The 15,196-nt window shown below is 48.4% G+C and overlaps 1 pseudogene; it reads left to right on the top strand.

The window, feature by feature from the left end:
• Positions 1–515: 515 nt before the first annotated feature.
• On the top strand, positions 516–13,322 carry LOC147984712 (uncharacterized; annotated as a pseudogene).
• The last annotated feature ends 1,874 nt before the right edge of the window (positions 13,323–15,196 follow it).

The raw sequence follows: 15,196 nt of genomic DNA, 5'->3' as shown, positions 1-15,196 counted from the left end.
AGTAACCTGGATTACTAATGGTGCATCCAGAGTTGGTGCGCCATTAGTAAGTGGGCAGCAACAAGATATTTTGGACAGCCTCTCCTACCCACACTCACTTTCCCCCCACTTCATTCTCTCCACCTGCTCCTTGTCTCAGGTGCCTCCTCTTTTTCACCTCATTTCCACCATAGATTCATTCAATTTAAGTGGTTAAATTACCTTGTTTTGATAGGTAAGTAAGGGGGGAAGCTATATTTATGTTGTTCTCCCTACAACAATGTGCACATGCACTTTTTATGGCCTAGCTAGATCTATATATGTTCGTGGTGTTGCATATGTTTTTGGTGTTGCATATGTGTTTGTGTTTGGAGGTGTACCGGTATTTGAAAGGTATTTTGCCAGAATGTTGATTCATTTCCGTTTCGGCGAGAATTTTGGCATTAAGCATTCTTTTTGGTCCTATTTTTAGGGAAAGTCATGCCAAATTTTTTCTTGGTTCTAAAATATCGTTTTGCTCTACCCCGCAGGCGACCATGGTCCGCATGATGACTGAAGGCATCGTGAATAGGTTTTTGAGGTCCGCGAAGGCCGAGATGCTTCAAAAGAACGAGACGGAGATAAGATGTCCGTGTCGAAGATGCAAGCTGAAGAGCCTTATTGCAGACCCGAAATCCAGGCAGGTGCGGGACCACCTGCTCTTGCGTGGTTTCATGGATGGCTATCGGTGGCAAGGTGATGAAGATGACTACGAAGTCATCCATGGGGGCCGGGCAAGAAATGAGGAAGGGCAGCAAGACAACCACCGCGGCTCGGGCGGGCGAGAAGACGAAGAATCCCAAGGAGATGATCACGACGGTGATGCTGTACACAGTCATCATGTAAAAGATGCAGGGCCTGATGATGAGGAAGATGCCGGAGCAGACGACGGGCATGATCATGAAGATGATGATGCCGGCGGAGCAGACGACGCTGGACCATCGATGGGTTGGGTGCAGGACCCTCATATTCAAGAGCTGCTTCTCAAGCAGACGGATAACGCAAGAGCTGCCGCCCGAGAGAAAGCCAAGATGGATCAACTTGAGTTAGACGCGGTTACTCCATTGTATGAAGGATGTAGGCCCGAGGATACCCACCTGAAAGTAACTCTCATGGCTCTGCAGATGAAGGTAAAACACAAAATGACCGACGCATGCTTCGATGAGAACATGTCATTCTGGCACGAACGTCTTCCCAAGGGGAACAAGTGCCCGACCAGTTTGGAGGAGGCGAAGAAAATCGTGTGTCCTCTGGATTTACCGCACGTGAAATACCATGTGTGCATGAACAATTGCATCATTTATCGGGACGAGCACGCGGAGTCTACCATATGTCCGGTGTGCGGTGTCACTCGATACAAGAAGAGGAAGAAAGCTCCTCGAAAAGTGGTGTGGTACTTTCCGGTCACTCCTCGTCTACAGCGGTATTTCACGGACCCTAAGGTAGCAAAGCTCCTGCGTTGGCACGCGGATAGGGAGGAGAAGAAGCGAGAAGATGACGCAAATGATCCGTAGATAGATAAAAAAGACAAGATGCTGAGTCACCCTAAGGATGCGAGCCAGTGGCAAGCGTTGAACTTCGAAGACCCAGAATTTGGGAACGATCCAAGGAACATCGTGCTGGGCGCGAGCACCGATGGAGTCAATCCGTTTGGCAGCCAGAGAAGCACACATAGCACCTGGCCTGTGTTTGTGTGGATGTACAACCTTCCCCCATGGTTGTGCATGAAGAGGAAGTACATTCACATGAGTATGCTAATTGAAGGACCGAAACAACCAGGGAACAACATCAATCTGTATCTGGGGCTGCTGAAAGAGGAGCTTGACACGCTGTGGAAAACGCCAGCCAATATGTGGGACGCCGCAGAGAAAGAATATTTCCCTATGAGAGCCGCGCTGCTCACGACGGTGCACGACTATCTCGGTTACGGATATGTCGCGGGGCAGGTGGTCCACGGATTTTCTGGATGCGTCAGGTGCATGGATGACACAACGTATCGCCAGCTAGATAGAGATCCCGGGTCTTCGAAAACCATCTTCATGGGACATCGAAGGTGGCTTCGCGACGATGACCCGTGGAGAAAACGCAAGGATCTGTTCGATGGTGAAACCGAACCCTGAGGACGCCCGCGTACGAGGAGCGGCGAGGAAATAGACGAGCTGTTGAAAAATTGGAAAGACTGCCCACTGCCGGGAAAGAAGCAAAAGGCGCCAGAGCCGGGAAAGAAGCGAAAGGCGCCAGAGCCGCTGCTGAAGGTATGGAAAACGAGGTCTGTTTTCTGGGACTTGCCGTACTGGAAGATCCACCGTGTGCCTCACAGCCTTGATGTCATGCATATCACGAAGAACGTGTGCGAGAGTCTCCTTGGTACCCTGCTCAACATGCCAGAGAGGACCAAAGATGGGCCGAAAGCAAGGGCAGACTTGAAATCAATGGGCATCAGGCAGGAGCTTCACGCTATATATGATGATGATGATGATGATGATGATGATGATGATGATGATAATGATGATGATGATGAGGCGAAGCAAGACACAGAAAGTCGTCGCGAAGGAAAAAAGGCCAAGAAGACCGGAAATGACTACCCTCCCGCATGCTTCACTCTAAGTCAGGAGGAGATCGAGCAGTTTTTCACCTGCCTCGTAGGAGTAAAACTTCCCTACGGTTACGCGGGGAAGATAAGCAGATACCTAGACCCAGCGAAGCTGAAGTTCTGTGGGATGAAGTCTCACGACTGTCACGTGCTGATGACGCAGATACTTCCAGTTGCAATCAGTGGGATCATGGACACGCACGTCCGTGAAACCCTATTTGGCCTATGCAACTTTTTCGACGTCATCTCTCGGAAGTATGTTGGCGTGAGGCAACTCAGAAGGCTACAGGAAGAGATCGTGGTGATACTATGCGAGCTTGAGATGTACTTCCTGCCTGCATTCTTCGACGTTATGGTGCATCTGCTGGTCCATATCATGGACGATATCATCCTACTCGGGCCGACGTTCCTGCACAGCATGATGCCGTTCGAAAGGATGAATGGTGTCATCAAAGGATACGTTCGCAACATGTCACGTCCAGAGGGAAGCATAGCCAGGGGCTTTCTGACCGAAGAGTGCATCTCCTACTGCACGAATTATCTAGGCATCGAGAACCCCGTTGGTCTGCCCGTCAACAGGCACCTCGGCAGGCTCGCTGGATGGGGTCACCATGAGGGTCGTCGCGAAATGCATGTCGACTTCGAGGGTCGACTCGCCGACTTTGAAAAAGCAAACCTAGTCGTGCTACAACACATAGACATGGTCGATCCTTGGGTGGTAGAGCACAAAACCTTTATTAAGAAGACGTACAATGACCGAGGCCAACAGAGGACGGACGGAGATATACTCAAAGAGCACAACTCATGTTTCACGCGTTGGTTCAAGCAGAAGCTTCTGTCGTACCCTTTACATGAGGATTCTTCCGTGGAAGAACAACTCATATTCGCGTTGTCACAGGGCGCCGAGCACAACCTGATGACCTATGAGGCGTAGGATATCAACGGCTACACATTCTACACCGAGGCCAAGGACATGAAGAGCGATGGTTATCAGAACTCCGGGGTAACGATGGAATCCTACACCGGTAACGACAAGGACAGATACTACGGAAGGATCGAGGAGATCTGGGAGCTGACTATGCTGGAGAGAAGGTCCCGATGTTCCGTGTCAGATGGGCCAAGAGCATCCTAAAAGAAGGCCGGTATTTCACCACCATGGTTATACCCGAAGCCAAATCCAAGACCGCGGGTGCAAACGTCACCGCGAAAAATGAGCCATGGGTACTGGCTTCCCAACTGGACCAATGCTTCTTCATTACCGACCCGTCAAAGCCCAGTCGTGTTGTCGTGAGGAGAGGCAAAAGGAAGATCATCGGAATGGATGGAGTAGCCAATGAGCAAGACTTCGACAAGTACGGCGACCCGAGGATCGAACATGACGACGATGATGAAGTAGCAGCATACACCACAAGAAGAAGCAGGACCACCCTACCTAAAGGACGTCCGTTCCACAGAAGAACTCCATTTGCGAAAAAGAAGGGCAAGAAGATTGTGAACAGATAGCTAGCTAAGATCGATTGTATTTAAATCGTAGCCTTCATTTCTCGATTGTATTTCATGGGCACTTTTTGAACTATCATGAATATTTTTAAATTTCATGGACACTCGATCTCGATCCCCCTCCATCTCGATCGCTATCCCACCTCGCCAGATCCGGTCCCCCTCGCCGCCGAGCACCCCCCGGTCCACCGGCCGCCGCCGCCGACCCCCCACACCCTTGATTCCCCTACTCAACCGCCGCCGCCGACCCCCCGCACCCTGCGCACCCTCCCCCGCTCCGCCGGCATTACTGTTTGATGATATTATTTAAAAAATTATTACTGTCTTATAAAAAAAATATTGCTGTTATGATTTAAACAAGTTTGAACATATTTAAACACAAATAAGTATCAAACAGCATTTTAAATGCATAAAAAAAATTTGTGGAGCCTGGAATCAAACCCAGGACCTCTTGGTGTAAGAACTGGCTGCTGACCAGTCGAGATAGTAGAGGGGACTTGGTGTGGATCAGGTCAGGTGGAAGATAACCTGTTGGCTCGAGCAGAAATCAAAAAAAATACTAATGGCGCACCACGGTGAGGTGCGCCATTAGTATGGATGTACTTATGGCGCACCGAGGGGTGGTGCGCCATTAGTATTGTGCCATTGCCCCCATCCATATTTCCTCCCGGCCCCTCCCTATCCCCTCTCTCTCCCTCGCCCTCGCCCTCGATCCCCTTCCCCTCTCCTCTCCCGACGCCGCTGCCCCGCCGCCTCGACGCTGCCCCGCCGCCCCGACGCCGCCTCGACGCTGCCCCGCCGCCCCGACGCCGCCCCGACGCCGCCTCGACCCCGTCCCGACGCCGCTGCCCCGCCACCTCGACGCTGCCCCGCCGCCCGGACGCCGCCCCGTCCACACCACCGTCGCCGGAGCACCACCACCACCCGGACCTCATCCCCGACATCCTCCCCGCGCCCCACTCCCCGGCATCCTTATCCTCTCCGACCGCCTCCTCCACCCCAGCCCGCTCCTCCAAGGTAAGCTACCGACCCGACCCCTATCCCCTTCCCTCCTCCCATCCCATCTCCCGGCGCACCGATTATAGCTAATCTTAAATCCCCAATATTGTTTGGGTGTCATATAGCGTGAAAATTAAAGTCAGTGCACTCCATTGGTTGGACATACCTGTTGTTTCTGGAACACAAACTAGAGTAGTAGAGTGGTCAACTGCTGTTTCTGCATAATTTGAGGACACTAACATAATTCTGTTTTCAACCAATACATGGAACACCTTGCTAATTCATATTCTTGTTTCGGTGTACATATGTAGGACACAAACAATTAAGGTGTCTATTTTGATTTAGTGCCTTTGCCTCCACTGCCTTTATCTGGATTGAAGCTTGCTTGTGTTTACTTCTGATTACAAGATCTCCATATTCGGAGATTTCTTTATATATGTTGTAATATAAATATATTGTTTTGTCATTCTATAATTGTTAGTGGAATTTACACTGTAAAGTGTAAATGTTAGTGGGTTTACAATGTACTTCTACTGGATTTTTGCTCTGTATTTGCTAGTGGCATTTTTAGTGGAATTACTGTGTATTTCCATGGTTTTTACACTGTAATTATTAGTGTAATTTTGGGCCTTTGTATAGTTGATTCACAGCAGCAGCAACTGTAATTGATCCAAAAACCAGGTCAATTGATGTCAAATTGATTAACTAAATCATCCAGAAACAAGAATGATAAGTCCATATGCTACTGTTGATCCCAAGACCGGAATGACAAGTCCAGGTGTTCCTCAATTGAGGAATTTGATTAACTAAATCATCCAAAAACCAGAATGATAAGGCCACATGCTACTGTTGATCCCAAGTTTGATGCATAACAATTGTTGTATGAGTTCTCCAAATGAATAGGAGTACTCCTCTATTTTGATATGAAATCACCATGATAGGTCCACATGCTACTGTTGTCAACATGATAAATAGTTTCAGTTAGTTACCTCTAAAACTATTCCTAATTAACTGGAGAAGAGAAGAGAGGAGGAGTAGTTTATTTCATAGAGTAAACATTAGCACTATTTGACAGTAAAAGGTTTTAGCTAATTTGAATTAACTGAAAGCAGCAGTACATCATTTTTATTGACAGTAAAATGTTCAAAGAAACAAAAATATCAGTACAATAGCTAGATTACACTATCAGTACACTACTAGTAAAATGTTCATTTAGTTTCAGTAAACAAATATTGCCAAGCATGACATGGCCTTTGTGAGCTCCTTTGTATAAAATGAAATGCAAGGTTGCCAATACTGTAACCCAGATCAAATTTTTTTCAATTTATGCAACTATAAGAGTACCAACCAGATTACACAAATCATTTTTGATCTGCAAGGTTGTTGTTGCTGTGATGGAGTAACTCTGTAAGATGGAGTACATGAGTACTGTAGTAGTAACTCTTGATTAATTATGGCATTGTGTGTCATAATTTAAAATTGCCATGTTTATTAGAAGTGTTAACCATCACTTCTGGGTTGTAACCTTAGCTGTGTGTCAATGCTTAAAGACTATTAGCTGCATAGTAATTTCTCTGTCCTAATTGTTGTTTTTCCATGCATAGATGAACATTCTATAATTTCCAAGGATCAATTAGACCAGATTGGGCTCTCCTTTTTATTGTTGTTTTGACCTTTTTGTTGTGAAAAATAAAGCAGGATTTTAGACTAATGTGGGCCTATGGCTACACCAGCATGGTGTTTTGATTCAGAAGTGATGATTTGCTATAACCAGTGCATGCATGCCTTTTTTCTTCTTCATTTTTAGTAAAGTGCTCTGTTCTGGGTCATGGACTTTGTGCCATGGACCAGTGCATGCATGTTGCTGCTGCTGTACTACTTGTCAAGTGATGCTGCTGCTGCTATCTGCGAGTTGCTGCTGCTAGTTGTGATTTTGTCAAGTGATGCTGCTGCTACTTGTGATCTTCTAAAATGACCCCTTTCTCCTGAAACGTTGATTAATTTCCGTTTCGGTTGAGAAATGGGGCACTCCAAGGTCAAGAAAATTAGCAAAGGTCATGCCCAATTTTCTTGACCTAGAAGGTGCCCGATTCTCAACCGAAATAAAAATTAATTTGCTTTAGTGGTTGGATTAGTTTAGTATTTTTTTCACACACTCAGACACCCTTGCTTGCCATGTGTGTGAGAGAGATAGTGAGAGGAGACAAGAAGAAGGGGGTTAGGAAGATGTTGCCTGCTCATCAAAGCTAACCATCTCCCCCTTTTCACCCCTTTTCCTTTGTCTTTTGTGGCTTGCAAGGAAGCTACTGTCTTAGCTAGCTTAGCTTGTGCACAAATCCCAGTGTTACAATCTAGAAAATTAGCCTGCAAAGATGAGGTCCCATGCTGGCTATACCACTGCATCATGCAACAGTGCCTTCAAGATCCAAGGCAATATCACAAACATCATAGGCAATTTGACCAAACTCACAACCTTGTATCTTTGCAGCAACCAACTTTCTAGACACACCCCTCAAGAACTAGGTTACCCTGAGAACGTGGACTTGGACCTTAGCAACAACACACTTATAGTATCTATCCCAAAACACCTAGGCAATATCACAAACATCTCTCAATTGTTCCTTGACAATAACCAACTTTTTGGCGACATTCCTCGAGAATTAGGTTATTTGGTCAACTTAGAGATCTTGTTCCTTGACAATAACCAACTTTTTGACTAAACTTTGTTCCTATTTATAGAGAAACATGGCCAACAACGATGAGGCCGGGGGTTCGGGCGGCAAGAAATTCTGGGAGCTGTCCCAGGAGATGGAGGAACAACCTCACTTGTATGAGGACGCCGCCTTCCCCACCGATCCTGAGACCACTGATGGTACCGCCGAGGATGACCCCTCTAATGCCACCACTGATGGTGCTGCCGAGGATGCCACCACTGATGATGGCGGCGCACGCACAGATGGCAGCCAACCAAAGAGGCAACGGAAGGACCGGCGCCCGATCGTGCTCCGCACCCTCAAGGAGGAAGTTACTGAAGTGGACTCCAACGGGAATCCAACGGCGCCCGAATGAATAGTCAAGGGGTACTCGCTTCAGCTCGGGTGCATTCTCCGGAGCATCGTCTCGATCAACACCGAGAACCTCATGCATCCTGACCGAGGGAATTTGCGCAACCTCCTCTTCACGAAGCTGCACGAACGATACAAGTTCCCCGCTGAATTTGAAAACACAAGCCTCAAAGGGAATAAAGTGAACAATGCTGCCCTCACGAAGATGAGCACGGCCCTGTCTACTTGAAAAAGCAATGTGAAGAGAATGATCGAGAAAGGTGAGAGTTATGAGAAGATCAAGGAGAAAAATCCTTCGATCACCGAAGATGACTACAACGACTTCAAGATCAATTGCTCGAGCACCACAAGCTCCGAATCAAGTAAGTCGGGGAAAGAAATGCGGGAGCTGAACTTAGGGGAACACACACTCGGTCCCGGCGGTTACAGAGTGGCGGAGCCTATATGGGACAAGGAGTAGGCGGACCGTGCCGAGCAAGGCCTACCGCCCCTCTTCGATAAATACGGTGACAAGCAGACCAGGAACTTTGTCAGGGCCCGGTACAAGAAGGACCCGAAAACAAAGGAGCTTACCACGGATCCGAAGACCAGGGTGCTTGAGCTTGTTCTGGTAAGGAATACACCCCCGCGTAATTAGCTCCATATGGTTGCATTCTAATTAATGAAGCCAAATTTCTAAATGGTTCACATTCCTTCCGCAGGCGACTGAAAGCAGTAGCGCGGGGTCGACTAAGAGAAACCCTTGGGACACCACTCTAAATAGGGCGTTGAATGTAATGAAGAACAAGGATAAGCTCAGTAAGACGACGTCAGCTGGTCGTGTGGCCGGCAAAGGCTTGTCGACAAAATGGTCGTCATACTATAACATTGGTGGGCGAAAGGAGAAAAAGACCAGCTCGGAAAGCCAGGCGCGCGAGGTTCAAGAACTCAGGGCACAGGTGGTGCGGATTCCAGAGATTGTCCAAGAGCAAGTGCAACAACAACTCGGAGCGACGATCACCGCCATTGTGCCTACCTTGATCCAGGGGATTAGTGCGTGGATTGCGGGCAGCGAATAGGGGCCGCCCCCGATTCCTAGCTTCACGGCCAGCAACTCGCAGAACGCAATGGCGGGGCCATTGGTGTCTCCGGCGGAGGCGGCATTGGTGTCTCCGGCGGAGGCGGCACGGGACCTTAATGCACCCGGGTGTACGCCGGCCGGCACCTCTGCAGCAAGCGGCCCCTCCGTCAACTGCACGCCCGCCGTTGGCGGTGCCTCGACATTAGCCGAGCTCGATGCCATCATCACGGTAACTAATTAAGCCTCTCTCGGCCGAGGACTTCATCTCCTTGCCTTTAACTGGGCATCCCTGACGCCCTACATGTTTTCGCAGGGCGCCGCCGACGTTCCATGCACTCTCCTGCACTTCATGAACAACGAGTTGGTCGATGTCGCCAAGGGCAAAATCGTTCAACCAGGCAACCCCTTGTTCCACGGTACCCAGATGCCACCCAACTTGTTTAGGGTTCAACTGGTTCGGGTGCTGCCAGGCTGCGACGAGTTGTTACCTCCGATTCGACCCGTCGGGGCCGACGATGATGACGTGATGACCCTCAGCGCTTGCCTGAGCTGGCCCCTGCTTTGGCCGAAGAGCCAGATTCGTTTGGGGGCGGGGGACACCACCCCAAAGACAACACCGCCAGTCGTGCCGCCGCCAAGTCGGCCCCATGGCAAGACCGCCGCAACGGTGCCGGACATCCCTATGCCACTGGATCCAAACATGCATATGGCACAGGATCAGAACGACGACGACGACGACGATACATTTGCCAACGTCGATCAGTACTTTGCCGATCATGGGTACGGTGGCGACTTCATGGGGCCTCCTTCTCAAGAACCCAACCCAACAAAAGACATGCGCGATCAAGCTGGTACCGCGGAGAAGCCAAGTTGCAACAGGCGTCGTCTGCAGTTCAGCTCTCAGGAGACGCCTCCAGCTGCCGACTTCACCGAGCCTCAGATAGGTGAGGTGCAAAATATGATCAGCCCCAACACACTCAAGAAGGCGGTCTGTGAGCAGAACTCGGTCCCATTACAGGAGAAGAAGAAGGCACGCAAAAGAAAGACTAACAAGGGTGCGGGCCAGCCGGCACCGAGTACGATCCATGCTCAGGACGGGCCACCTTCACCTGAGGATATCTCGAGGAGGGTGCATGTGGCGGGTAGGCCGATGCTACCGAGAAATATGCTCGATGCTGCAACCGGTGCTATGCGGAGTCTGCATGACAGTGTTCTTTCTTTGGAGAAGCGGCGTCTCGGAGAGAAGGATGTGGCATACCCGGTTTTTGCGGCCAAGGTGCTAGAGGGCAAGGGCTTTGTGGATAACTCCATCGGGGGTACGATCGTCCTGCGGTTTGATGACATCCACGCTATGTTGAACCTTCATCCGCTGCACTACACCTTCGTTCGGCTATTTTTGCTGAGTATGGAGATGCGGATCATTCGCGACAAGACCCCGGACATCGTGATAGTCGACCCATTCTACATGTGTGCCAAGATCTTGGGCAGTGCTGGGGACCGGCAAGTCGTGAGTTCTTACCTCGAAGGCGTCATTCTGGCAAACCAAGATAAGGATAACTTCCTCGTGCCTTACTTTCCTGAGTAAGTCCTCCCCTCAACCGCCCCGTAACATATGAATTCTTAGATTTCGATCGTTTTTCTTTTAACATTCCATGTTTTCTGCAGTGACACACATTGCACGCTCATCCTCCTAAGACCCAAATATTCCATGGCCACGTATTTTGACCCGGACCGTCAGTCGAACGTAGACTACACAAATGTCAAGAAGGTTCTTGATGATGTTCTCCCCGGCTACATGAAATCTGGAGGCACCTTCACTAGGCCTATTCGTAAGTACGGCAAGCACGTGTTCTCCCACAATACGATGTTCTGCTGCGTCAAGCAGACGCCTGGCAGTCAAAAGGGTTCCTACTACGCCATCCATCACATGCGGGCAATCGTACGGGACCATCATCACCTTCTGCTACTGAGTAGACTCAAAGATTGGGCCGCGAGCGTGTCGGCAATCCAGGACGCGGACATCAGACAAGAATTCTTTCGCATCCAGTCGGAGTTTGCGGAAATCATCCATCAAGATGTCGTTCGTACCTCGGGGCAGTTCTACCTTAGAAATCAACCGTCCAATAGTGACATCGACACAATCCTACAAATGCAGGCTGACAACGCCCGTTCTTTCATGACTCCCATGATAGACGGCGGCTTCATCCACTCTCCGGTCCCTTGAGTCGAGTCGAAAGCAGTGATGCTGTGTCTAGTTCTGAAACATCGATTGGCTCATGTTGTAATTAAAATTTAATGAACTTGTAGTATGCCTCTTCGGTTTCGAGAGTCGTTCAACTTAAGATGTAATCGATGCTATTAATGTCTTGCTTTTCTCTTCCGATCGTTCTGTTGCATACTTATATATTGCTTATGTATTGTCTGTGAATTGGACTAACGTTTCGTTTGGCTAATGCATAGCGATGCCGTGGTATGTCGTGTACAAGGGTAAGGTTCCCGGAGTCTACGACGACTGGGAGGAGTGTCGGAGATAGGTTCACTGATTCAGTGGTAACAGTTACAAAGGGTACGCCACTAGGGCCGAGGCCGAATCTAGATACACCCGCTATCTAGCGGGAGAGGGGAGGGAGCGTTGGAGGAACCGGATGAAGACGAGTTTCATCGTGATGATGCTCATCGTGATGACCGCAGCTCTCTTCTATGTGATGGTAGTTTAGATGATCGATATCGACTTGTAATGTGAAGACAAACTCGCGGCCTCGAGACTTGTAATATAATGTTCTATCTTTGTTCGGTCTTTTCAATTCGAAGACTAATATGATGAATTGTATTCGGAGACTAAAATGATGAATTGTATTCAGAGACTAATCTTCTATTGTATTTGATGAATCTGTTGTTGATGTGTGCTGTTTATATTTTGTCCAATTATACATTTTGTAACCTGTGCAAAAAACAGAAAATTAAAAAATAAAAAAAACCTAATATTCATACTAATGGCGCATCATCATAGTGCGCCATTAGTATGCCAAAGGATACTAAGGGCGCATCATTAAACAGTGCGCCATTAGTATGCCGAACTTACTAATGGCGCATCTCGTTGTCGTGCGCCATTAGTATGCCAAAGCACCTGGGTATACATGGCCCCCTGGGAGGCATACTAATGGCGCACTGTTGTATATACTAATGGCGCATCTGAGGTGTGCCATTAGTATACCAGATACTAATGGCGCACCCGTGGTGCGCCATTAGTAAAATATACTAATGGCGTGCTACTAATGGTGCACCACTAATGCGCCATTAATGGCCAAATTAGGTGCGCCATTAGTAGGCCTTTTCCTAGTAGTGTAAGGTACTGAATTGACCGAGTGCAACAGTTATTCATATTCATTGCAGTGGAATTCAAACCTACAGCAAATTCCAACTCCAAAACCAATTAGCATTTATTCCATAATCATGAATTGTCCTATTCAGTGAGGTTAACTTGTTCAAACATGCATGAAAATACCATATTCAGATTCTTTGGATTTTTCTGATAATTTTTCATATATAACTTATTTCATTTGGAGTTACGGTTGAATTTCTATGAATTTTAGAAGTTTATACTAATTTCTGGAATTTTCTGAATTAAGTTTAATCCAGAAAAAGACTTATTGTGTCAGCATTAGGTCATGCTGACCTCAGCAGGTCAACAACGCCTAACCAGAGTTAAACCTGACAGTGGGACCCATGTGTCATCGACTCAGTATCAGTTAGTGACACAGACAGGTGGGTCCGGTCAACGGCCACGTCAGCACGTCAACTCTGACTTGTGGGGCCGCTGTTATTAGTTAAAACTAATCAGAAACTATACTATGGTTAATTAAGGGCATGGGGCCCATATGTCGGTGTCACTGGAGGGGTTAATTAGTGGGGTTGTTAGCTGCTAATGACAGGCCACGTCATCTCACCGGAGTTCAGCGTCGGCGAGCACACAAGCGCGGCGGCATCCACCCTAGCGGCCACGGCTGCGGCAACTGAGAAGCAGCAGGTTGCGAGGCCACCGGAATCGATGGTGGCGATGGCAAAAGTGGCGGCCGAAGCTCGGTAGTTGCGGCTGGGAGGGCTAGCGCTCGCGGGCGAGGGAGCTGAGCAGCGTAGAGGCATCTACGCAGCACGTGGAAGAAGTCTACGAGCTTGGTTTGGTCGTTAGGGCTTGCTAGCAACAGCATGGACGAGAATGGTGGTGAGAAGCTCTCGGCCATGGTGGGGCTACTGCGTAGAGGGTGACCACGACTAGGGGAGAAGGGGGGATGATGGCGGGGCTCACAGAGATTCAAACGGCGCCGTCGTTGAGCTCGGGGAGGCACTGGACGACGCAGATTGACGGGCGAAGTCCGGCGGTAGATGCGGCGGTGACGAGCTCGGAGGCATCGTCACAGGGAGTCCGGCGATGTGACCTTCGTCTTTGTGAGGCGGTACTCGACGGCGGACCAGTGGGACACGGCAACGGGGCTCGGCGTTGGCAGTAGCTATGGCGACGGTGAGCGGCGGCGACGAGCTTCGCTCGGTGGTGCTCGGGGAAGGGGGACAGACGCTGGTTAGGCACGGGAGAGAGGGGGAGAGTGACCAGGGGGTTGCGGGCGTCTCCGTGGCGCTCGAGTCAGGACGGGGGAGGCAGCAGGAGGTGGAAGCAGGAGGTGGCTTCGCCTCCTGTGCGTGCGCAATGCCGTCGTCCTCCTGGCAAGGAAGGAGATGACTGGCGCCTGGCTCTGGTGGGCTGGGCCGTGCTGGGCCATGTCAGGTGAGCGCCATGTAAGCCGTTTCTCTCTCCTCTGTCTTTTATTTCTATTTTCTATTTTCTGACATTTGTTTCTGATTTAGTAAAATACTAAATCAATTTTAAACTTCATGAAAATAATTGTGTCAACTAATTGGACTTATACAAAGTCACACAACAATTTTCAAATCAATTTTAAACTTCATGAAAATAATTGTGTCAACTAAGTGGACTTATACAAAGTCACACAACAATTTTCAGAATTATTGAACATATATTTATATATATAATAAATATAAATCCAATTCAAATATTTATTGAATTAATTCCAAATGCCCAGAATAAATATCTATGAGCTCCTAAAAATATTGGTTTGAATTTTAACTCTGACCAATATTTTCAGAGAGTAACATGAACATTTTCTTGGACCTTTTGGAGCAATTTTTATCTGGGTTATTTCTAGAAATGATTTCTAAGGGTTTCACAAATCCCCATTTCAATTTTAAATGAAATTCAAACATGATGCACACCTGACTAGCTAGTCTAGATCATACCAGAACTAGGGATGTGACAACTTCTCCTATTGATGACCGTAGTTTAATGAGTTCATGTATTACTATGTGTTAATGCTTTGTTCAGGTTTTCTATTAAAAGGAGGCCTTAATATCCCTCTGTTTCCAATATGGACCCTGCTGCCACTGGAGGCAGTACAAAAAAAAGACACATCCTTAACATTTTGGGACGAAGAAAATTTTTTCTGTCATGCTTATGACACTTTTATGATGATAATTGTGACAAAACCCGGTATCATCATGGATGTGGTGGGCTCCTACTTCTATGACACAAAATCATGACAGAAAAATGGGCTTTTCGTCCTGGGCGGGTCGGAGACACAGCAACATGACATTCTTTGGTCTGTCCATGACGGAAAAAACCGTGGTAGAAGCGAGGGCGAGGAAAATATCGGGGAGTTCCCATTTACGGTGGGTGGTCGGGGGCCGAGCGATGCACATTTCACTCGTACACATACGCGCGTGGGTGCGAGGCATTGGGCTCTAACTGAACCCGAGTGATTGCACTAAAGGCTACGCGTTACTGAACCCGACTGATCGATCGATGGCTGTTAACTGAACCCGATTGAACGATTCCTTCGCTACTCTTGCTAACTGAAGCCGATTGATGCTACCTCTGGATGAACAGTGAGC

The sequence above is a fragment of the Triticum urartu genome, chromosome 2A (genome assembly GCF_056163025.1).
Source record: "Triticum urartu cultivar PI428250 chromosome 2A, HENAU_Tu73, whole genome shotgun sequence".
NCBI classification, from domain to species: Eukaryota; Viridiplantae; Streptophyta; class Magnoliopsida; order Poales; family Poaceae; genus Triticum; species Triticum urartu.
The sequence above is the reverse complement of the archived record's forward strand: the minus strand, read 5'-3'. Positions and strand labels throughout refer to the sequence as shown.